Raw genomic sequence first — 22,581 nt, 5'->3', positions numbered from 1 at the left:
AAACGCAGGGTGGAGGGTAGGAATGTACTGTCTTATTAGGGGGAGAGCAACTAGGAGTATATAACCAAAAACCAAACCCAGTGCCGTCGAGTCGATTCTGACTCATAGCGACCCTATAGGACAGGGTGAAACTGCCCCATACAGTTTCCAAGGAGCGCCTGGCGGATTTGAACTGCCGACCCTTTGGTTAGCAGCCGTAGCACTTAACCATTACGCCAACAGGGTTTCCAGGAGTATATAGCAAGGTGTATATAAGGTTTTGTATGAGACTGACTTGATGTGTAAACTTTGACTTAAAAAAGAAAGTGTAGTCTATACTTTTTAAGGGGCCCTTTCTTTCTCCCCACCCCACCCCCCTTTGGCAGGATACGTATTTTTTTAGGCCATTTATAGAATCATTTTATTTCACAGAAAGCATTTGTTTTCTTGAATAGTCATATAATGCATTTTAATGTTCCAAAGGTTACCTGCCTTCCTGACTTTTGGACCCAACCTCATTAATTGTGTTTTTTTTTTTAGTTACTAGTTTCATCTACCTACCAATTGGGGCCTTTTCAGTTTCAGGTAACAGATTCTATTCATCCAGCTAAAGCATTACAAGGAATTTATTCTTGTCACCCAGAAGCAGCAGAGGAGTTGGCTTCAGGCACAGGTGGATCCAGGGATTCTCTCTCCCTGTCTCAGATGGTTTATTTACATGTTGGCCACACTGGCCGCATCATGGCTGGGGGTCTAGGTGTGGGAGTGAAGTGCACAGCTACAGCACAGGTGGCAGAGGTGAGGCCACCGACTGGGCTCTGCGCCTCACCTCAGCTTGCCTATGTTCTCGTGTAAGGGGCGTTTAAATACTGTAGGTTTTGACTTACTTCATCCTGGGATTACAAAACTCCTCATTCAAGCAGTGAGACCAGCCAGAGTCACTATCTCAGGCAGGCTGTAATAACCAGTATTATTGATTCAGGTAATTATTCAAAGATTTTAACAAGGCCCAGGCCCTGAGCTTAAAAAAAAAATGTTGCTGTTGTGTTGATGCTGATTCATGGCGACCGCATGTGTCAGAGTAGAACTGTGCTCCGTGAGGTTTTCACTGGCTAATTTTTTGCAAGTAGATCCCCAGGCCTTTCTTCTGAGGCACCTCTGGAAGGACTTGAAGCTCCAACTTCTTGTTTAGTAGCCGAGTGTATTAACTGTTTGCACTACCTTGGGTGGGTTGTTGGTAGCTGCTGTCAGGTCGATTCTGACTCATGGCAACCCTGTGTGTTATAGAGTAGAACTGCTTTATAGGATTTTCTTGACTGTCCTCTTAATGGAAGCAGATTGCCAGGCCTGTCTTCCGCAGTGCTGCTGGGTGGGTTCAGACTGTTAGCCTTTAACGGTTGAGTGCATGCCATTTGCGCCACCTAGAGACCTCTTTCAAGAAGATTCTCTCTAAGCTGAGGATTAACAAATTGGGTCTCTTATAGTCTAGGTCCAACTGATCACAGAATTTTAGCTCTTCCACAACTTTTACTGAGAAGTATCTGCTTTTCCTCAATTTGATTTTGCATCTTCCATAGGGTTGCTATGAGTTGAAATTAACTTGATGGCAACGGGTTTGGTTTTTTTTTTTTTTTTTTATAGTTTCAAATATTTTACTTGTCTTGCCCATTCAGTAACAATTATAGCATTTTTAATTTAGTAAATTATTCCAATGTAGGTACCTTTGACATGACTCGACTGGACTTTTTTTTAAAGCTAATTAATTTATCTGACATTGCTTTAAACAAAAATATTTTTTTTGTGGTTATTGTATTTATTTAAATTTTTATTGTGCTTTAAGTGAAAGTTTACAAATCAAGTCAGTCTCTCACATAAAAAATTATATACGCCTTGCTACATACTCCCGATTACTCTCCCCCTAATGAGACAGCCCACTCTCTCTTTTCATGTCCATTTCGCCAGCTTCTAACCCCCCTACCTTCTCATCTCCCCTCCAGGCAGGAGATGCCAACATAGTCTCAAGTGTCCACCTGATCCAAGAAGCTCACTCCTCACCAGCATCCCTCTCCAACCCATTGTCCAGTCCAATCCATGTCTGAAGAGTTGGCTTCAGGAATGGTTCCTGTCCTGGGCCAGAAGAAGGTCTGGGGGCCATGACCACCGGGGTCCTTCCAGTCTCAATCGGACCATTAAGTCTGGTCTTTTTATGAGAATTTGGGGTCTGCATCCCACTGCTTTCCTGTTCCCTCAGGGGTTCTCTGTCGTGTTCCCTGTCAGGGCAGTCATCGGTTGTAGCCAGGCACCATCTAGTTCTTCTGGTCTCAGGATGATGTAGTCTCTGGTTCATGTGGCCCTTTTTGTCTCTTGGGCTTGTGATTATCTTGTGTCCTTGGTGTTCTTCTTTTTCCTTTGATCCAGGTGGGTTGAGACCAGTTGATGCATCTTAGATGGCTGCTTGCTAGCGTTTAAGACCCCAGATGCCACTTTTCAAAGTGGGATGCAGAATGTTTTCTTAATAGATTTTATTATGCCAATTGACTTCGACGTCCCCTGAAATCATGGTCCCCAAACCCCTGCCCCTGCTACACTGGCCTTCGAAGCATTCAGCTTATTCAGGAAACTGCTTTTGGTTTAGTTCATTTGTGCTGATCTCCCCTGTACTGTGTGCTGTCTTTCCCTTCACCTAAAGTAGTTCTTTTTAAAGTAGTTCTTATCTACTATCTAATTAGTTCTCCCATCCTGCCTCCCGCACTCCTCTCATAACCACAAAAGAATGTTTTCTTCTCAGTTTAAACTGTTCCTCAAGTTCTTATAATGGTGGTGTTATACAATATTTTTTCTTTTGCAACTAATTTGACTCAGCGTAATGCCTTCCAGGTTCCTCCATGTTATGAAATGTTTCACAGATTCCTCACTGTTCTTTATCGATGCATAGTATTCCATTGTGTGAATATACCATAATTTATTTATCCATTCATCTGTTGATGGACACCTTGATTGCTTCCATCTTTTTGCTATTGTAAACAGTGCTGCAGTGAACATGGGTTTGCATATATCTGTTCGTGTAAAGGCTCTTATTTCTCTAGGATATATTCCAAGGAGTGGGATTGCTGGATCGTATGGTAGTTCTATTTCTAGCTTTTTAAGGAAGCACCAAATCAATTTCCAAAGCGATTGTACCACTTTACATTCCCACCAGCAGTGTATAAGTATTCCAATCTCTCCACATCCTCTCCAACATTTATTATTTTGTGTTTTTTGGATTAATGCCAGCCGTGTTGGAGGGAGATGAAATCTCATTGTAGTTTTGATTTGCATTTCTCTAATGGCTAATGATCGTGAACATTTCCTCATATATCTGTTAGCTACCTGAATGTCTTCTTTAGTGAGGTGTCTGTTCATATCCTTTGCCCATTTTTTAATTGGGTTATTTGTCTTTCTGTAGTTGAGTTTTTGCAGCATCATGTAGATTTTAGAGATCAGACGCTGATTGGAAATGTCATAGCTAAAAACTTTTTCCCAGTCTGTAGGTAGTCATTTTACTCTTTTGGTGAAGTCTTTGGATAAGCATAGGTGTATGATTTTTAGGAGCTCCCAGTTATCTAGTCTTTTTTCTGCATTCTTAATAATGTTTTGTATACTGTTTATGCCATGTATTAGGGTTCCTAACGTTGCCCCTATTTTTTCTTCCATGATCTTTATCGTTTTAGATCTTATATTTAGGTCTTTGATCCATTTTGAGCTCATTTTTGTGCATGGAGTGAGGTATGGGTCTTGTTTCATTTTTTTGCAGATGGATATCCAGTTATGCCAGCACCATTTGTTAAAGAGACTGTGTTTTCCCCCATTTAACTGTTTTGGGGCCTTTGTCAAATATCAACTGCTCATATGTGGATGGATTTATGCCTGGATTCTCAATTCTGTTCCATTGGTCTAGGTATCTGTGGTTGTACTGGTACCAGGCTGTTTTGACTACTGTGGCGGTATAATAGATTCTAAAATCAGGTGAAGTAAGGTCTCCCACTTTGTTCTTCTTTTTCAGTAATGCCTTATTTATCTGGGGCCTCTTTCCCTTCCATATGAAGTTGGTGATTTGTTTCTCCATCTCATTAAAGAATGTCGTTGGGATTTGGATCGGACTTACATTAAATGTATAGATTGCTTTTGGTAAAGCAGATATTTTTATAATGTTAAGTCTTCCTATCCATGAGCATGGTATGTTTTTCCACTTATGTAGGTCTCTTTTGGTTTCTTGCAGAAGTGTACTGTAGTTTTCTTTGTATAAGTCTTTTACATCTCTGGTAAGATTTATTCCTAAGTATTTTATCTTCTTGGGGGCTACTGTAAATGGCATTGATTTGTGATTTCCTCTTCGATGTTCTTTTTGTTGGTGTGGAGGAATCCAACTGATTTTTGTATGTTTATCTTGTATCCCGATACTCTGCTGAACTCTTCTATTGGTTTCAGTAGTTTTCTGGAGGATTCCTTAGTGCTTTCTGTGTATAAGATCATGTCATCTGCAAATGGAAATACTTTTACTTCTTCCTTGCCAATCTGGATGCCCTTTATTTCTTTATCTAGCCTAATTGCTCTTGCTAGGACCTCCAACACAACGTTGAGTAAGCGTAGTGATAAAGGGCATCCTTGTCTGGTTCCTAATCTCAGTGGGAATGTTTTCAGGCTCTCTCCATTTAGGGTGATGTTGGTTGTTGGCCTTGCGTAAATGCCCTTTATTATGTTGAGGAATTTTCCTTTTATTCATATTTTGCTGAGAGTTTTTTTTATCATGAATGAGTGTTGAACTTTGTCAAATGCCTTTTCTGCATCAGTTGATAAAATCATGTGATTCTTGTCTTTTGTTTTATTTATGTGGTGGATTACATTAATTGTTTCTCTAATGTTGAACCATCCATGCATACCTGGTATGAATCCCAGTTGGTCATGGTGAATTATTTTTTTGATATGTTGTTGAATCCTTTTGGCTAGAATTTTGTTGAGGATTTTTACATCTGCATTCATGAGGGATATAGGCCTGTAATTTTCTTTTCTTGTGGTGTCTTCACCTGGTTTTGGTATCAGAGATATGGTGGCTTCACGGAATGAGTTTGGGAGTATTCCGTCCTTTTCTATGCTCTGAAATACCTTTAGTAGTAGTGGTGTTAACTCTTCTCTGAAATTTTGGTAGAACTCTGCAGTGAAGCTGACCAGGGCTTTTTTTTGTTGGGAGTTTTTCGATTACCTTTTCAATCTCTTCTTTTGTGATGGGTCTATTTAGTTGTTCTACCTCTGTTTTGTGTTAGTTTAGGTAGGTAGTACATTTCTAGGAATTCATCCATTTCTTCTAGGTTTTCAAATTTGTTGGAGTACAGTTTTACATAGTAATATGATATGATTCTTTTAATTTCAGTTGGGTCTGTTCTAATATCGCCCATCTCATTTCTTATTTGGGTTATTTGCTTCCTCTCCTGGTTTTCTTTTGTTAGTTTGGCCAGGGGTTTAACAATTTTGTTGATTTTTTTCAAAAAACCAGCTTTTGTCTTATTAGTTCTTTCAATTGTTTTTCTGTTTTCCATTTCATTTAGTTCAACTTTAATTTTTATTACTTGTTTTCCTCTGGTGTCTGAGGGTTTCTTTTGTTGCTCTCTTTCTATTTGTTCAAGTTGTAGGGATAATTCTTTGATTTTGGCCCTTTCGTCTTTTTGAATGTGTGCATTTATTGATATAAATTGGCCTCAGAGTACCGCTTTTGCTGTGTCCCAACGGTTCTGATAGGAAGTGTTTTCGTTCTCATTGGATTCCCTGAATTTCTTTATTCCATCCTTAATGTTTTCTATAATCCAGTCTTTTTTTGAGCAGGGCATTGTTCAGTTTCCAAGTGTTTGATTTCTTTTCCCTGCTTTCCCTGTTATTGATTTCTACTTTTATGTCTTTATGGTCAGAGAAGATGATTTGTAATATTTCAGTGTTTTGTATTCTGCTAAGGCTTGCTTTATGACCTAATATGTGGTCTATTCTAGAGAATGTTCCATGTGCACTAGAAAAGAAAGAATAGTTGGTTGCTGTTGGGTGGAGTGTTCTGTATGTGTCTACGAGGTCAGGTTGGTTGATTGATTGTGGCATTTAGATCTTCCGTGTCTTTACTGAGCTTCTTTCTGGATGTCCTGTCCTTCCCTGAAAGCGGTGTGTTGAAATCTCCTACTATTATTGTGGAGCTGTCTATCTCACCTTTCAATGCTGATTGAGTTTGTTTTATGTATCTTGCAGCCCTGTCATTGGGTGCATAAATATTTAATATGGTTATATCTTCTTGGTGTATTGTCCCTTTAATCATTATATAGTGTCCTTCCTTATCCTTTCTGATGGATTTAACTTTAAAGTCTATTTTGTCAGAAATTAATATTGCCACTCCCGTCTTTTTTGATTGTTGTTTGCTTGATATATTTTTTTCCATCCTTTGAGTTTTAGTTTGTGTCTCTAAGTCTAAGGTGTGTCTCTTGTAGGCAGCATACAGCGGATCTTGTTTTTTAATCCATTTTGCCACTCTCTGCCTTTTTTATTAGTGCATTTAGTCCATTTATATTCAGGGTAATTAGGGATAGGTATGAATTTAGTGCTATCATTTTGGTGTCTTTTTTTGTGTGTTGTTGATAGTTTCTTTTTCCCACTTAATTTTATGTGCTGAGTAGGATATCTTTATATGTTGTCCTTTCCTCATATTTGTTGTTGATTTTGTTTGTGCTGAGTCTCTGTTTTTTTTCCTGTATTTTATTTTGATGAGTAGGATAGTTTGTCTCCTTTGTGGTTATGTTATTATTTACCCCTATTTTTCTAAATTTAAATGTAACTTTTATTTCTTTGTATCGCCGTATCTTCTTCTGCATATGGAAGGTGTATGATTACATTTCTTAGTCCCTCTTTATTATTCTAATGTTGTCTTCGTTTATATAATAACATCGCTGTTACCGTTTTGAGCTTTTTTTTTTTTTTCTTCAATATAATCTTGCTTTGATTTTTGGGATTTCCCTGTCTGGGTTGACTTCTGGTTCCTCTGCTCAGGGTTCTAGTCTTGGGTTGATACCTGATATTATTGATTTTCTAACCAAAGAACTGCCTTTAGTATTTCTTGTAGTTTCAGTTTGGTTTTTACGCATTCCCTAAACTTGTGTTTATCTGGAAAAGTCTTAATTTCACCTTCATGTTTGAGAGACAGTTTTGCTGGATATATGATTCTTGGCAGGCTATTTTTTTCCCTCAGTTTTTTAAATATGTCATCCCATTGCCTTCTTGCCTGCATGGTTTCTGCCGAGTAGTCCGAGCTTATTCTTATTGACTCTGCTTTGTAGGTGACTTTTCGTTTGTCCCTCGCTGCTCTTAAAATTTTCTCTTTATCTTTGGTTTTGGCCAGTTTGATTATAATACGTCTTGGTGACTTTTTTTTAAGATCTACCGTATGTGGAGTTCAATGAGCATCTTGGATAGATATCTTCTTATCTTTCATGGTATCAGGGAAGTTTTCTGCCAACAAATCTTCAACAGTTCTCTCTGTATTTTCTGTTATTCCTCCCTGTTCTGGTACTCCAATCACTTGTAGGTTATTTCTCTTGATAGAGTCCCACATGATTCTTAAGGTTTCTTCATTTTTTAAAATTCTTTTTATGATTTTTCTTCAGGTATATTAGTGCCAAGTGATTTTTCTTGGAGTTCAGAAATTGTAGCTTCTCTTTTCTCAATTCTGCTCCTCTGACTTTCTATTGAGTTGTCTGCTTTTGTAATTTTATTGTTTATCTTCTGAATTTCTGATGGGTGTCTGTGTATGGATTTTTCCAGCTTATTAAACTTTTCATTATGTTCCTGAATAATCTTCTCATTTCTTCAGTTGTTTTATCTGTGTGTTCCTTGGCTTGCTCTGTGTATTGTCTCATTTCCTTCCTGATGTCTTGAAGGGTTCTGTATATTAAACTTTTGTATTCTGCATCTGGTAGTTCCAGGAATGCACTTTCATCCAGAAGATCCCTGGATTCTTTGTTTTGAGAGCCTGTTGAGGTGATCATGGTCTGTTTCTTTATGTGACTTGATATTGACTGTTGTCTCCGAGCCATCATTAGGTTATTGTTATCATTAAGTTGTTATCTCCTGAGATAGGCCCACACAGGTCCATGCAGAAGGGAAAGGTGCTCAAAGTTCACGGATGGTTTATGCCGGGACAGGAGTTGCTTCTGTCCTGAGCTCCCCTGGTTAGTGGAGGTGGTAAATTATCTTTTCCCCCAAATGCAAGTTTTTTCCTTCCCCAAGGCCGGGAGGATGGCTCTAGGTGCTCAACAGGGCCTACCTCAGGCCCAGGGAATTCAGCTGCTGAAGCCAGTTTGCGGGAGGGGAGGGCGCATTAAAATATACGCACGTACTTAGCTTTTGCCGTGAGCGCCGTTCTCCTTAGGTTCTGGAGGTATGAGTAGGCTGTGTAGCTGGCTGCTTCTCCCTGAAGAAACTGTGGCAGAACACTAGTAACAGCCCGCCGCCGCCACCCTTCCGGGAATGGTGCCTGAGGGCTCCCCGTGATTCAGGTCCGGTAACTCCTCTCCCCTTCTGAATGGTCTCTCCCTCCCCTTGCCCCTCCTTTCGTTTTCTAAGCTTGCCTTTGAAGCTCGGGGCTCCCAGCTTGTCACAAATATACTCGTTTCACTTTTTTTTTTTGGTGAGGGGTCTTTGTTGTAAAGAGGGCTTGCCGGAAGTGTCTGTCTATTCTGCCATCTTGACTCCCTAAAAAATATTTTATACATAGTTTTTTTTTTTTTTATGTTTGATTTGGTAAAGATTCAAATTGAGATTTGGAAACACTTTTATGATCCTGTGGTTTCTGACATGATGGGGCTAGGTTTATGTTAGATAATTAAAAAGAAATATTCCGAGGCCTCAATTGTGCTTTTATAAATCTATTACAGGTTTTCCTTCCTTCAACAAATTTTATTGAGTGACTCTTCTCTAAATGCTTGGGACACATTAGCAGACAAAGTGGACCGAAATTTCTGTCATAGGGAAACCTGCTATCTAATAGGGTATGGGAAAAAGACAGCAAGCCTAAATACAGTAGACACCTGTATTTTGTGGATATTCCAAAAAAAAAAATAAAAATAAAAAAAAACCCAAAAAACACCATCGAGTCGATTCTGACTCATAGCGCCCCTATAGGAACGGAGTAGAACTGCCCCATAGGGTTTCCAAGGAGGTACTAGTGGATTCGAACTGCCAACCTTTTGGTTAGCAGCCAAATGCTTAAACTACTGCACCACCAGGGCTCCTTATGGATGTTAGAAGGTGATGTATGGGATGGAGAAGGTGGAGAAATAAAGTAAGGAAAAAAAGGATGAGGGTTGTGGGGTTGTGGCCGTCATTATAAGCAGGGTTTTGAGGCTCATTAAGAGGGTGAGGTTTCACATGGATTTGAACGTGAGGGAGTTGCCCAGGAGGCCATCCAGACAGTACCCAGCAGAAAGGCCTTAAGGTGGGAATTTCTGCCTGGAGCGTGCAGAGAGCAGCCAGCACACCTTATGGTCAGAGCAGAGGATGTACCAAGGAGAGGAGGGAATTGGAGGGGAGGTCAGAGAGGCAGTACAGAGTGTGTGCAGGGGCCAGAGCTCACCTGTGGCCTTTGAAATGGGGAGTCATTGTGTAATGCTGGGCAGAGGAATGACGTGATCTGAGTTATGTTTTAAAAGGGCCATTGTGACTGGTGTTGAGCTTAGACCAGTTGAGGCCGCTGCAGTGAATAATTAAGAGATGGTGTTGCTTGGATCAGGGTCTTAGTGGTAGAAATTCTGCATGTTTTGGAAGCAGAGCCCACAGGATTTCCTGTGGATTGGATGTGGGGTATGAGATGAACAGTCAGGGACCACTTCCAGGTTACTGGCTTGTATTGCACCTGTTGAGTTTCAGGTGTCTTTTAGACATGCCAGTCGAGTGGGCAGCTGGAATGCCAGAGGTGGAGAGAGGGCTGGGCTGGAGATGTAAATTTGAGGTGACTGGCTGAGGTCACCAAGGGCATGATTGTAGATAGGGAAGACTGGAGCCTGGGGTCCTTTGGAAGAGCAGGGGAGGCCCTGGGTAGCACAAACTGCTAAGCACTCGACTCCTAGCTAAAAGGTTGGTGGTTCGAATCCACCCAGAGGCACCTTTGAAGAAAGGCCTGGTGATCTGCTTAGGAAAGGTCACAGCCTTGAAAACCCAATGGAGCAGTTCTGCTGTGCACAGGTGGGGTCGCTGTGAGTCAGAATCGACTGGACGACAACTAACAATAACTAAGGACAAGAGGAGCAGGCCCCTGCAGAGGGGACTGAGAAGTGACCAGTGGGATAGGAGAAAGTAGAGCAAAGTAACATCACCAAACCACGAGTTTTGGAATTGAAGCTTTTGTTAGCTTTTAAAGAATTTATAAATGTGGATATCTATTTTTCAATCAATAAAAAAGAAATAGTTACAAGCTGTTTTTAAGAGGAGTGTAACTTCCTTTTGCTATTAAATTTTCAAAAAGCTCATCACTCATAAAATTTTTAATAACATCAAAGAAACGGAACTGCTTAGCAGTTTTGAAAAATAAGGGAGAAGCAGAACGTCACCCATATTTCACTCTTCCTAACATTGTTGCTGTTAGCATGCTGGTAATTGTCTTCTCATTTCCCTCTGTGTTTTGGTTGCGATAACATTACATATGACAGTGTTGTTTCCTTTTATTCACTTGTCACGGCAGTGCATTTTTTCATGTTGCTATTATAACCTTTAAAAGAACGGCCTGGCAATCTGCTTCTGAAAAATTAGCCTTTGGAAACCCTGTGGAGCACAGTTCTACTCTGATGCACTTGGCGTCACCGTGAGTAGGACTTGGACTTGGTTCGTTATAATCTTCAAAACACAATGTTTATTAAAAACAAACAAAAAAAAACAAAACAAAACCCACTGCCGTCGAGTTGATTCCGACTCGTAGCGACCCTACAGGACAGAGTAGAACTGCCCCATAGAGTTTCCAAGGGAACGCCTGGTGGATTTGAACTGCTGACCTCTTGGTTAGCAGCTGTAGCACTTAACTACTGTGCCACCAGGGTTTCCACAATTTTTGTTAGGGAACGCTATTTCTTTTGGAATTGGGATTTATTGTTATAAGAACTCAGTTGATAAACAACGTGACTACCAGCTGATCTTTGCCCTCTGCCTGGCCCTTGTCTCTGCATAGGATTTCCTACTGTGCTTTGTCTAGGGATGCGAATGCTGGTGTAAGAGGGAAAGATGTTAGAGAAGAGCTGGGCGGAAGACAAGACCTGAGCAAGACAGGGACAGACCTGGCCAGTGGAGTGTAAACAGCCATCAGGACCAGACAAAGGGAGCGAGGGTCTGTGCAGAGGGGCCCTCTCTCCTGGGCTTGAGTGACTGCAGGGCCATTCTTTGTTTATAGTACCATCTTAGGCAGTACACTTCAGTTCCTCAAGGGTTTGAAAGAAAAATTAGAATTTCAAAAGAAAACCCTTAATGCACTATTTGCATATGAGTGGCATCTGAATAATTAAAAACAATTAAATTCCCAGGGCCCAGTGTGGAAGGGAGGCTCCTGCTACAGCTGCTGCTGCTGCTGCTGCGGAGTGCAGCCTGTGGTGGCCAGCTCCCTGAATCGGGTCACCTCTGTCATCCCCCCAGTGACCTTTAGTGAATACAATTCTGAAACACATTTTAGCCTTGTTCTGCATTCAAGGCGCGGAAGCAGAATTTGCTTTTGTAGAGTCCACGGAAATCATAATGTGAACCATTATTATTCGCTTTCCTGCTGACCTTAGAGCTGACACTTCTTTTCTTTAGTTCATCATTCCTTCCCACCCCACCTCACCCCAAGGACATACAGCCTCCTGGGGGCTTTGTAAATCATTTGGATACAAAATTTTACTTAATCTTCACAGTAGACTTATGGTATTACCTCCATTATGAGCCCCTGATGGCGTAAGTGGTGAACTTGCTTGGATGCTAACAGAAAGTTCAGAAGTTCAAGTCTACCCAGAGGCTCATGGGAAGAAAGGCCTGGCGATCTACTTTCCAAAAATCAGCTGTTGAAAATTCTGTGGCGCACAGTTCTACTCTGGCACACAGGGGCTGGCAGGAGTTAAAGTCGACTTGGCAGCAACTGGTTACTGGTTGGAGCCCTGTGGTGCAGTGGTTAAGAGCTGTGGCTGCAAACTAAAAGGTCAGCAGTTTGAATCCACCGCCATTACTTGGAAACCCTGTGGGGCAGTTCGTCTCTGTCCTGTAGGGTTGCTATGAGTTGGAATTGAGATTGGGTTTTGTTGTTGTTGTTATTACTGGTTGTAATAGTGGAAGCCAAAATTCTGGTCGCAAGGACATGAGATAATCTGTTGTGCTCATCCGTCTAGCTAGTTCCACCTTTGGGGTCGGTCCCTATGTTGTTGTGTCCTGTTGAGTTGATTCTGATAGGCCTGGGGATTTCACCACGTTCGTTCTTTCACTGCTGTAATCTTCATATCACATAGACTTCTTTCTCCCGAGACCGACTAGGAAGCAAGACGTGGTTCCACCCCTGTTTTGCAGGAGCTCTGCAGTTTGACACGGTGCTGGATGGCAGGAACTCAGCAGCCTTTTTCCACTGAGGCTTCTGCCAGCCACCCTAGGGAAATGCAGTTAAGGTCTGTGAATAACTGGGGATGTTTCAGGCGGTCTTTTAAAAGTATAATTTTTACCTGTTGCTTTCACCGAAATGTGAATGGTGGTGGGCTTGTATGGGCAAGATCTCGTCTAGGACTTTGCTTCTAGGAGGCCAGGTGTGGGCATTACCTGTGTGCTTCTTCTAGCATCATCTTTATTTCCGATGTAGTCATATTGTCTGGAATGCTCTCGCACCCTGGGTTCCCTGAAGTGGCTCACAGAGGTCTTTCACGTCCCTGTCTGGGACTTGTGCTCGCATGTCTAGTTACGAGGCAGGACGGTTGGTTCTGAACTAGAAGGTAGTTTCTGTGTGTCCAGTCCACAAGGCAGTTTGTATGGAGGCATTTGTCAGTTTTGATCAGTGTGTGGCACCATAGACCACCCCTGCAGTTAGCTGTTCCCAGGGAAAGGTATTAGCAACCCATTTTTCCCTGCTTCAGAGTTTTCTTTGCTTTACCACCAAGTTTCGGTTATGTCTGGGTGACGTCCATTGCTTTAGCCTTCTGATTTATTGGGATGCTCTGGTTCTGGGTGACATGAAAGGCTGGCAGTGCTGGAATCTGCCTCCTCCCGGGGTGAGTAGAGGCTGGGATGGTGGGGCTGTTGCTTAGTATTAGTTCTGTGGAGCAGTGGCCACTGGCAGCTTCTGGTGTTAGAAGAGGGTGAGACTCTGTTTCAACTACATTTAAGTTTGGCTGTCACCCCCCCAAAAAAGCCAAACCCACTGCCATCGAATCGATTCCGACTCAGCGACCCTATGGGACAGAGTAGAACTGCCCCATACGGTTTCCAAGGAGCAGCTGGCAGATTCGAACTGCTGACCTTTTGGTTAGCAGCCATAGCACTTAACCACTACGCCACCAGGGTTTCCTTGGCCGTCACAGAGGTACAAAATACAGTGGGATAAGTAAGAGGGTGTTTTCTCTCTCTATTGAGAGCCTAGAGATACGCAGCCCCTGGCTCCAGGAAGTCTTCGGGGACCCAGCTCCTTACAGATCACTACAGTACCATTCCCAGGGTATGAGGGCCTTGTACTTGGGGTGCAAGGGGCCATGTTTGTGTTCATGGCAGCAGATTGGGGGAAGGGGTAGAGAAGAGGGCTAAAGGGCCCACCTACAAAAAAACCAAAAAGCTAAAACAAACCTGTTGCTATTGAGTTAATTCCTACTTACAGTGACCCTATAGGACAGAGTAGAACTGCTTCATAGGGTTTCCCAGGAGCAGGCTGGTAGATTCAAACTGCTGACTTTTTGGTTAGAAGCCTGAGCTCTTAACCACTATGCCACCAGGGCTCCAGAGGGCCCCTAGATGCTGCCATAAGGTATTTCAGCTTATGTCCCATTTGTTGGAATTGAATCATGTGGCTGTACCCAGCTGCAAGGGAGCCCGGGGAATGTGCCCAGATAAAATTTCTATAAAATTATATTGGAAGAAGGAGAGGGGATATTAGGGGACAGATAAAACCTGGGAAAGAAACACTGAAACCTTTACTGTTATTTTCTAGGCAAAATTGTCCTTGACAAACACATTTTTAAGTTACGCTCTTTTCCTCCCCCAAAAGCACTCTCTCTGATGCTGGAATTAAAAAAAAAAAAAATCAATTCATTGTGTTTAAAATATTGTTCTGGGGCATGAGGTTATATAGGGTTATCATATCTTACTAAGAAACTCTTAAGAAATTACCTTGTGTACTTCAAGTTTTCCTCTTACCAATTTTCTGCAGTCTGTATGCCGTAATTTGTGTCTATCCCTTTGTCTGGAACGCCTTTCTCCGTCTTTACTGAAGACGTCATATGCAGCCTTGTAGGCCCTACTCAAATGGTACCTCTTCCAGAATGCTTTTCCTAACCCACTCCACATCGGATGATCTTTTCTTCTTGTGAAACATAGTATGGACTGTGTTCCACCTGGAGGTATGTATGATATTGTAAGCCTGTGAGGGTTAGGAAGCCTGACTGAATGCATCTTGTCATTCTTACAAAACTTCCTTGGCTATGGTCATACCTTAATGCAGTTATAGTGAAGAGATTAATATTGGTGGGATTTGACATTCTTATTTTATAATATTTGTAAGTTTTGCTACTGAGTTGCTCAGCAGGGTATAGATGAGCTTTTCAGAATGGCTGACTTACCTTCAGGGGACTAATATCTAAATTTACATGGACATTTTGAGAACTTAAAGTTGGTTTTCTGAAAATAGCTGAAGTATTACATGAGTTTGCATTGTCTTCCTATGGTTGAGGAGGAAAAGGTCCTTCATCCCAGTCTCAGGTTCACTTATTGTCTTTGTGAGTTTCTGCTTTGGCCTCCTCTTTCCTGGGTAGCATCAGGCCAAGCCCATTACCAGTGGAGATGTCTAATGCTTAGTTAATTACTTTTCATGCTAACCTGTTGTCTTAGAGCAGAAAAGTAATGCAAAATGGATTTTGTATTTTGCAGGTTTAAAAATCATGTTTAATTATTTCAACATGTAGTAGCATGGCCTACCCTTGAGCCTAGGAAAGATGTCAAATCTTTAAACCACAGAGAAGAACCCATAAGGAGCAGTAGGAAGAAGGTTGGAGTGGGGGTTAGAAAATATGAGCTTAATTGCCGGCCCATTCTTTTGTAGGTTTTTTGCAAAGTCATTTAACCACTTGGCTGAAGGAGTTCTTATAGCATAAGGATTGTGATAAGATTAAATGTGTGAAGGTATTACTGTATCTTAAAATTCTGTGAAATGCGAACGTAATACTCTTTGAACATAAGGTCCTGATAGCGAGAATAGAGAGGTGGGGGCAGATTTGAGTGGTATGAAAAGGATAGGACTTCAGGAGAGCCCTCAGCACCCCTGTGGAGTGTAAGAAAGACACAGGAGTCAAGGTATCAGCCAGACTTCCATCTGGACAGCTGGGCTAAGTCACTCACCAAGCTGGGAACAGAGTACAGTGAACCTGTCCAGAGTTATAAGCAAGATGTGGAGTTCCATATTGGATTCCTCTTGGAGGTGTCTCTGGGCCATCCATGGAGGGGTGGTGTCTGGCACTGATGGAAACACGAGTTAGGAGCTCAGCAGAGGAGCCTAGCCGCAGATACACAGGTTTGGGAAATGAATCAGTCAGACCACAGAAACCAACTCTGGCTGATTTAAGCAGAAGAGGAATTTATTGAAAAGATGTTGGGCAGCCTACGGAATCTCTAGGAAGACTTAAGAACCTGGCTCAGAAAACAAACAAACCAAAAGAGGGCTTAACAGCCCCAACCATAGCTACAATTATGCCGTGGAAGCAGGCTTCTGAGGACACTGCTGCCCTGCTGCTTCCCCTGCTGTGCTAGGGCTGTGGTTACCCCTAGAACGACCTCCCACCCTCCCGTCTGCGTCAGCTCCTGATGCCTTGTCCCAGGCGGCTGCATCTGGCCTAGTCTAGGCTGTATGCCATCACCCTAACTGCAAGTAAAACTGCAGTAACTGGCGCTTTCATAATCCAAAGGGGTGACGGAGTAGGTAGGAAACTACAAAGTAACAAGGAAATTTAGATGCTGAACAGCCAAAGAAATGGCAAGTGTCTGTTTAAGAAGCATCAGTCTGTCAGTGGTAGTGAACCTAGAGGGTGGGTGTGACTAGCCAGACAGAATGAGAAGAGGGTTGACAGAGAGTAACATGAGAGAGGTGGACAGAGGAAGAGGACCTTGAGCGGGAGATGAGAAGGAGCAGTCACAGAGTAAGGAAGGAAACCCAGAGGGGTTTTCTAGAAACCAGGGGAGGAGGGGATGCTTCAAGAGACAGAAAGCAGTGGGGAGATGGAGTTAGGTGAGCACTGAGGCGCCTGCTTGCTCTCACAGCTTGTAATCCCTGATGACCTTGCCAGAGCAGTGTTGTAGTGATGGGGCTAGAAGCAGAGTGGTGGGATGGAGGTTCAGAAGGTGTGTTCAGATTCCCATTCAGCCGCCTGATAGCTGAGTGGCTTTTGGCAAGTTGTCGAAACTCTAAAAGCTTCTGTTCCCTTGTGTGTTAAAATGGGGATGACAGTAGTATCCATCCAGGGTTCTTAAGATTCAGTGTGAAAATAAAGTGGTTGGCATAGCATCTGATGCATTCTAAGTGCTCAGTAAGTTTACGTGTGCCACTGTGGCCCCAGCTAGACTGTGAGGGAAGAAGAGGACTTGAAGCAGCTAGCGATGGTCCTGGGGTCTTTTCAGGTGGGCGTAGGTGAGCTTCACGTGTATAAGTGGAGGAGGATGACAGAGCAAGGAGGGAGACTTTGAAAATCCTTGAGAGAGCAGGATAGGGGCTGTGAGGATCCATCCATAGTGAGGGGCCATGGGGTGAGTCCTTTGACCCCTCTATTGTACTTTGTGTAACTGATACTTTGACCTTGAAGCCTGAAGCTTTCTACAGTGGAAGAAACTGCAAAAATATTCTACCAAATGACTTTTTCCTCTGTGGGATTTTAATGGGGGAAAACACTGGTTCTTGGCAAGTACAGTCATGTGCTGTGTGACATCCTTTCGGGCAGTGTCCGATCACATATACGTCTGTGGTCTCAGAAAGATATAATAGAGTTCAGAGATCCTGATGGGAGAATGGGATGTAGCGAACATAACTGGACATAGTGAACAAAACAGCTTCCCGCGGGCAACACGTGTCTCGTGTCTCTTGTATACGAAGCGATTGTGCTCAGGTGTACAGTGGTACAGTATGTGTATAATCTATAACACATATGTCTTAATAACCATAATAAACATGTATGTACTGTACTGCGCTTTCTATCATTATTTTAATGTGAACTTTCCCTACTTACAAATAAAAAGTTTATCATAAGCATCCAATCTCTTGTCTCTTCAGTGTTGTAGCGTTATCTCTGTTGTCTTTCGAAAATATTACAGTGAAGTGCATCATGGCTCCTAAATGCAGCAAAACCGGTGCTAATGATAGCAGCAGCAAGAGGCAAAGGAGAAGTATTGATTTTGAAATGAAACAAAAGGTATCCCATATAGCTTTGCTAAGTATATAATATGGTGTTTGCAAAATACCCAAATCACATAACGTTCTGTTTCACAGAACGTATCTTGGAGGTTAAGTGATGTAACACTGTAGTTAATGTTTCAGAAAGAATGGCAGTTGCAACTTAAGTGAAAGTACCTATGTATTTCTTATTTTTGCTATCAAGAAACTTCCTGGGGAAAGTTTTTTAAAATTAAGAAATGTAAAAAACAGCTGGTACTATAAAGGACACCCAAATTATGGGTTAGAATTTTATAACTCATGTAGTTATATAACTCATTTTATGAATCATGTAGCTCAGGCCATTTGTTTTTCAGATGAAGGCTCTAAAGCTCAGTGCCTTGCTGTGGGTCGTAGGAGTTTCGCTGGCAGCACTGGTACCGAGACTGTGGATGGGAGCCCGTGGAGGGGCCATGCTGTGGAGAGACCAGTCTGAAATGTTGGGCAGCTTCAGGAAGGGTTGCCCCAGGCTGAGACTTTTTATTTTTGTGCAGGGATTGATTTGAGTTCTAACTGCATAATGGAAAAGTACTAAATTCCTCTGTGGTCCCTGGGGGTATTAGCTGAGTCCTAGAAATATCCATTTCCCGTTTAGGGGAAGATGGTGAATGACCAAGCATTCCGCTGGACATGATTTTTAGAAGAATGCATACAAAGGGGACTGACACACGAATCCCTACCGTCTTGGAGTCTGCAGATCTCTTAGAGCGTTTCCATCACTGGGATCTGAACAGGCAGTTGCATTCTTGTGACTTAATGAGAGCCGCCCAGTAAGTGTCTCAGTAGCATAGCATGTCTTCCTTTGAATACTTCATAGCCTAGATAATAGCGTCGTTTTGGTGTGGTCCACTCTGTTACCTTTTCAAGGCAGAGGGGGTTGTGGAATGGGTAGGAAACCTTTCCTCTTGTCCACGCAACCTTTTTGCCCTGATGTGGAGAATAAGGCCATTGTTACAGCCTTAAAGAAATTTTTTTTTTTTTTGGAAGCACATGCTGCTCTTTCCAGGTATTTGAAAAAGTTTGCATATAAAAGGCAACTAACTGTAGATGTTGCAGTGTCGAGACACAGAGTCTTCCATGTGAACTAGTCCATTTAGAAATGTGGAAAACCACCCAGTTCTAGCTTCCCTCCTAGTCAGCAGTCATTGTTGTTGGGTGCTGTCCAGTCGATTCTGTCTCATAGCAACCTTCTTGGCAGAGAAGAACTCCATAGGGTTTTCTTGGCTGTAATCTTTGTGGAAGCAGATCACCAGGTCTGTCTCCCACAGTTGCTGGGTCGGGGGTTCGAACCACCAGTCTTTCTGTTAGCAGTCGAGTGCTTAACTGTTGCGCCACCAGGGCTCCTTTAGGCAGTCACCGTTGGCCTCTAATCTATGGTAGAAGGTAAAGTTATTTTTCACCTGTTTGGAAAGGCCTGTGGCCTCTGCAGGCCCTCTTCTGAAGCATTGATTGCAGTGTTGTCTGGACATTAGCCTGTCCTTTCTGGGTTAGGTCCAGCATAGACCTGCAGTACAGAAGGCCTGTCTCATGGGTTTTCGGGGCCGGTGTCTGCTGGCGTTCCCTTCCTTCCCCTGTCCTTGCAGACTCCTAGAGCTTTCAGCCTTAGCAGCAGTGCTGACTCAGGGCTGTTCTCGTTTCTGCTGTCTGAAGGAATGCTCACCGCCCATGCTCAATCCATCTTGCTTTATTCTCACTCTGAGGCTCAGAGCCAACAGCCTACCTTTCTAGTGTGCTTTCCCTGTGCTCAGACTTGTGTTCTCCAGATGTGGCCTTCAATTTACAAGGCTCTGCCTCTTTGCTCTTAGCTTTGCTTGACTGTGTTCTTCATTTAGTTTCCATGCATACTGACTGTTCTTCGAGGCCCAGCTCAAAGGCCTTCCGCAGTTAGAAGCCTTCCTTGACTTTTTCAGTTGGGCTTCTCTTCTTCTTTCTTTGAACTTTGGAGTTTCTTTCATTGAGTTTTGCTTATTGGCATGTGAACCTCATCCCACTACCTGGATTGTAACATTGGGAACATCTTTGTTGACCTGGCCACCTGCCCCAGTGCAGCCAATGCTTATTGCCAAGAGCTGTGAGGCCGGATCCTGAGTCACCGGACCGTGTTGGTTCTTTTTGGAGAGAGGGAACATTGGATTTGAAATGCTGTATTTTGGTCAGGTAACAGTTGTGAATAGCCAAAATAGTTGGTTGTAGCTAATTCATCTTTGGTAGTTACTGAACTGATGTTCAAATTAGAGTTTTCTTTGAAGTTAGAGAAATTCTGGCAATTTCCATCTTAGCACTTCAGGTTGGGCCTTCACTGTCTGATTTTTGTTGGGTATGTAAAAATTTCTGATTGTGGGATTTAAAAATCTCTGTTATGAGATGGTCTGGGTTTCTGTGTCATTTGTCCAGTTTAGAAATGACTTCCTCGTTTGGGACTTTTAAATCCAGAGGTTAACCCTGACTCTAAGCTCAGTTGGCTTCCCTGTCTGACCTCATTGCTTTTCTTGTTTGATGAGTGTCATCCTTTTAGTAACGTGAGCTAATATTTATTGTACTTTATGTGCCAGGCATGAACCAAAGGTACTATCTCATTTCATCTTCCCGACAACTGCCCAGGTAGATATTGTTGTCCTCTCCATTTTACGGACAATAAAGGTGAAACTTAAGAGAAGCTAAGTGTGCTGCTCTCGCAGGACTAGCAAGTGGGTCTCTCTGGACTCTGAAACCAAAGCCCTCACCCTACAGGCTAGAATGCATTGGTTCCTTGGATAGGTCATGCCCCGAGTGGGACACTCGGGTTTCCTGGTTCTGATTTAAGACAGAGCTGGATTGGAATTTTGGCTGTTGCCGCTTAGCATTTATGTGACTTTTGGCAAACTTCTTAAACACTCTGAGCTTCATCTGTTCATTCAAAAGTTGTGTATAAAATCTGATGGTAAATTCACTTTTTAGTGCACAGACAGGGAGAAGACTGTCATTAGTTATTTTATTTATTACTTCTACAGTAGCCTGGCTCTTTAAAAGGTAGTTTTTGGTATGTGAAGTTGCCTGCTTTATTTTTCTTGTGGCATGCTGAGTGAGCACTGGCCATCTGAGTTTGGAGTGGGGTAGCCGTGGTGGATCTGATTGCTGTTGGCACCTTCTTTCCATCTGTTTCCTCCGTTGACTCTTCGGTCATTTCTGGAGGCATTTGGATGCGTTAGTGGCTTTTGCAAAGCACATCGTGGAAGTAGGCTTGGCCTTTTGAGGTTTGAGGGAGTCTAGTAAATAGCATACCTCGTCTGCTTAAGCTCAAAACAAGCGGACAGATTGACAGGAACTAGGCAGATAGAGACTGAGGTGTCACCTATATTACTCATAAAGCTGATTTTGGAGAAAGAACAAAAGAGATATGGGTAAAAGATAATGGAGAAAAGGTTTTTAGGAGTGGGGATGGAGGCAAAAAAGTAGAGGGAGGAAGAAAAGGTTGCAGCTAGAATCCTTCATAGGGAATGAGGACTCTGGAACGGGCTTCTCTGGTCTCAGCATTGTTTGCACCTTCAAAAAACAAATTTGGGACCTTGGAGAGGAACTTGCTGAAGGTCACAAAGCTTCTTATGGACCAGTAAGTTCACAGCTCAAATGTCTTCCTCTGGGCCCTCCTCCGAGCTAAGCTTGGTCAAGGGTTACTTGGTAGTTGGACAAAATGAAAAAAATTAACAAATGAAAAAAATCAGTGAAATATAGGACATCTTTAAGCAGCTTAAAATACATACAATTAGAGTCCCCCAAGGAGAGGAGCAAAGATGTCATCTTGAGGACTGAGGTGCACCTGACCCCAGCCGTGGTATTTTCAATCGCCTCATATGCATGCGAAAGCTGGACAATGAATAAGGAAGACCGAAGAAGAATTGATGCCTTTGAATTATGGTGTTGGCGAAGAATATTGAATATACCATGGACTGCCAGAATGAACAAATCTGTCTTGGAAGAAATATAGCCAGAATGCACCTTCGAAGCAAGGATGGCAAGACTGTGTCTTACATAGTTGGACATGTTGTCAGGAGGGATCAGTCCCTGGAGAAGGACATCGTGCTTGGTAGAGGGTCAGCAAAAAAGAGGAAGACCTTCAACGAGATGGATTGACACAGTGGCTGCAACGCCGGGCTCAGTCATAGCAGCAATTGTGAGGGTGGCGGAGGACCGGGCAGTGTTTGGTTCTGTTGTACACAGGGTTGCTATGAGTTGGAACTGATTTGATGACACCTGACAACACCACCTTTTGAAATGTCACAGTGTTTGGTAGTTTCCTGATATATATACTTTTTCTATTTTGTGTCTTTAAATATTTATACTTGTATATTTTGCTGTATCTTTATTTTTTTTTTCCCCCTTTTATGTGTATTTTTTGTTTTGTTGGTATGGCTTTCTGCTGTTTTGATTTGTGGCTTTTGATTCTGAAGGAAAAGGAAATCATAATAATGGTTAACAACTGTGTCCTGCTGCGTGAGGTTTTATGTCATTGTTATTCTTAAAAATACAGATTGGAGATGGATTCAGTCTTTATGAGCCTCCCTGTTGTTCTGCCTCACCATTTCCCTGTTATAGGTCTAACAGATTTACACTTATACCTCCCCCCTCCATAAGCAACTCATCCTACGTGTGTGTCTTTTCTTGATTTAGATTTTGACAATTGTCATACCTGAAATCACTCGAAAATAAAGCCTGTTGAAACTCGATCCCATTTCTGTTTAAATGCTTACAGAATCTGTACGTTTGATACGAAGTTATACTAACTACAGTCTAAGAGGATCTTAAAATCTTGCAACTCTGAAATTATATTAGACTCTGGTAGTTCAATTTTAACGTTTCAAAGCTAGTTCAGACTCATCGGTGAAGGAGTAAAATTGCATCTCATGCAGCGAGAGCCGTATATTGTCTTAACATTCAAATTTTGAAAC

The 22,581-nt window shown here is 42.4% G+C and overlaps 1 protein-coding gene across 3 annotated transcripts in view; it reads left to right on the top strand.

The window, feature by feature from the left end:
* TMEM131L (transmembrane 131 like) overlaps positions 1-22,581 on the top strand; it is a 191,424-nt gene that overhangs the window by 66,233 nt on the left and 102,610 nt on the right. The gene's annotated exons all lie outside the window — the stretch shown is intronic.

Source organism: Elephas maximus, chromosome 13, assembly GCF_024166365.1.
Source record: "Elephas maximus indicus isolate mEleMax1 chromosome 13, mEleMax1 primary haplotype, whole genome shotgun sequence".
NCBI classification, from domain to species: domain Eukaryota; kingdom Metazoa; phylum Chordata; class Mammalia; order Proboscidea; family Elephantidae; genus Elephas; species Elephas maximus.
This window is presented reverse-complemented; position numbering and strand designations above follow the sequence as displayed.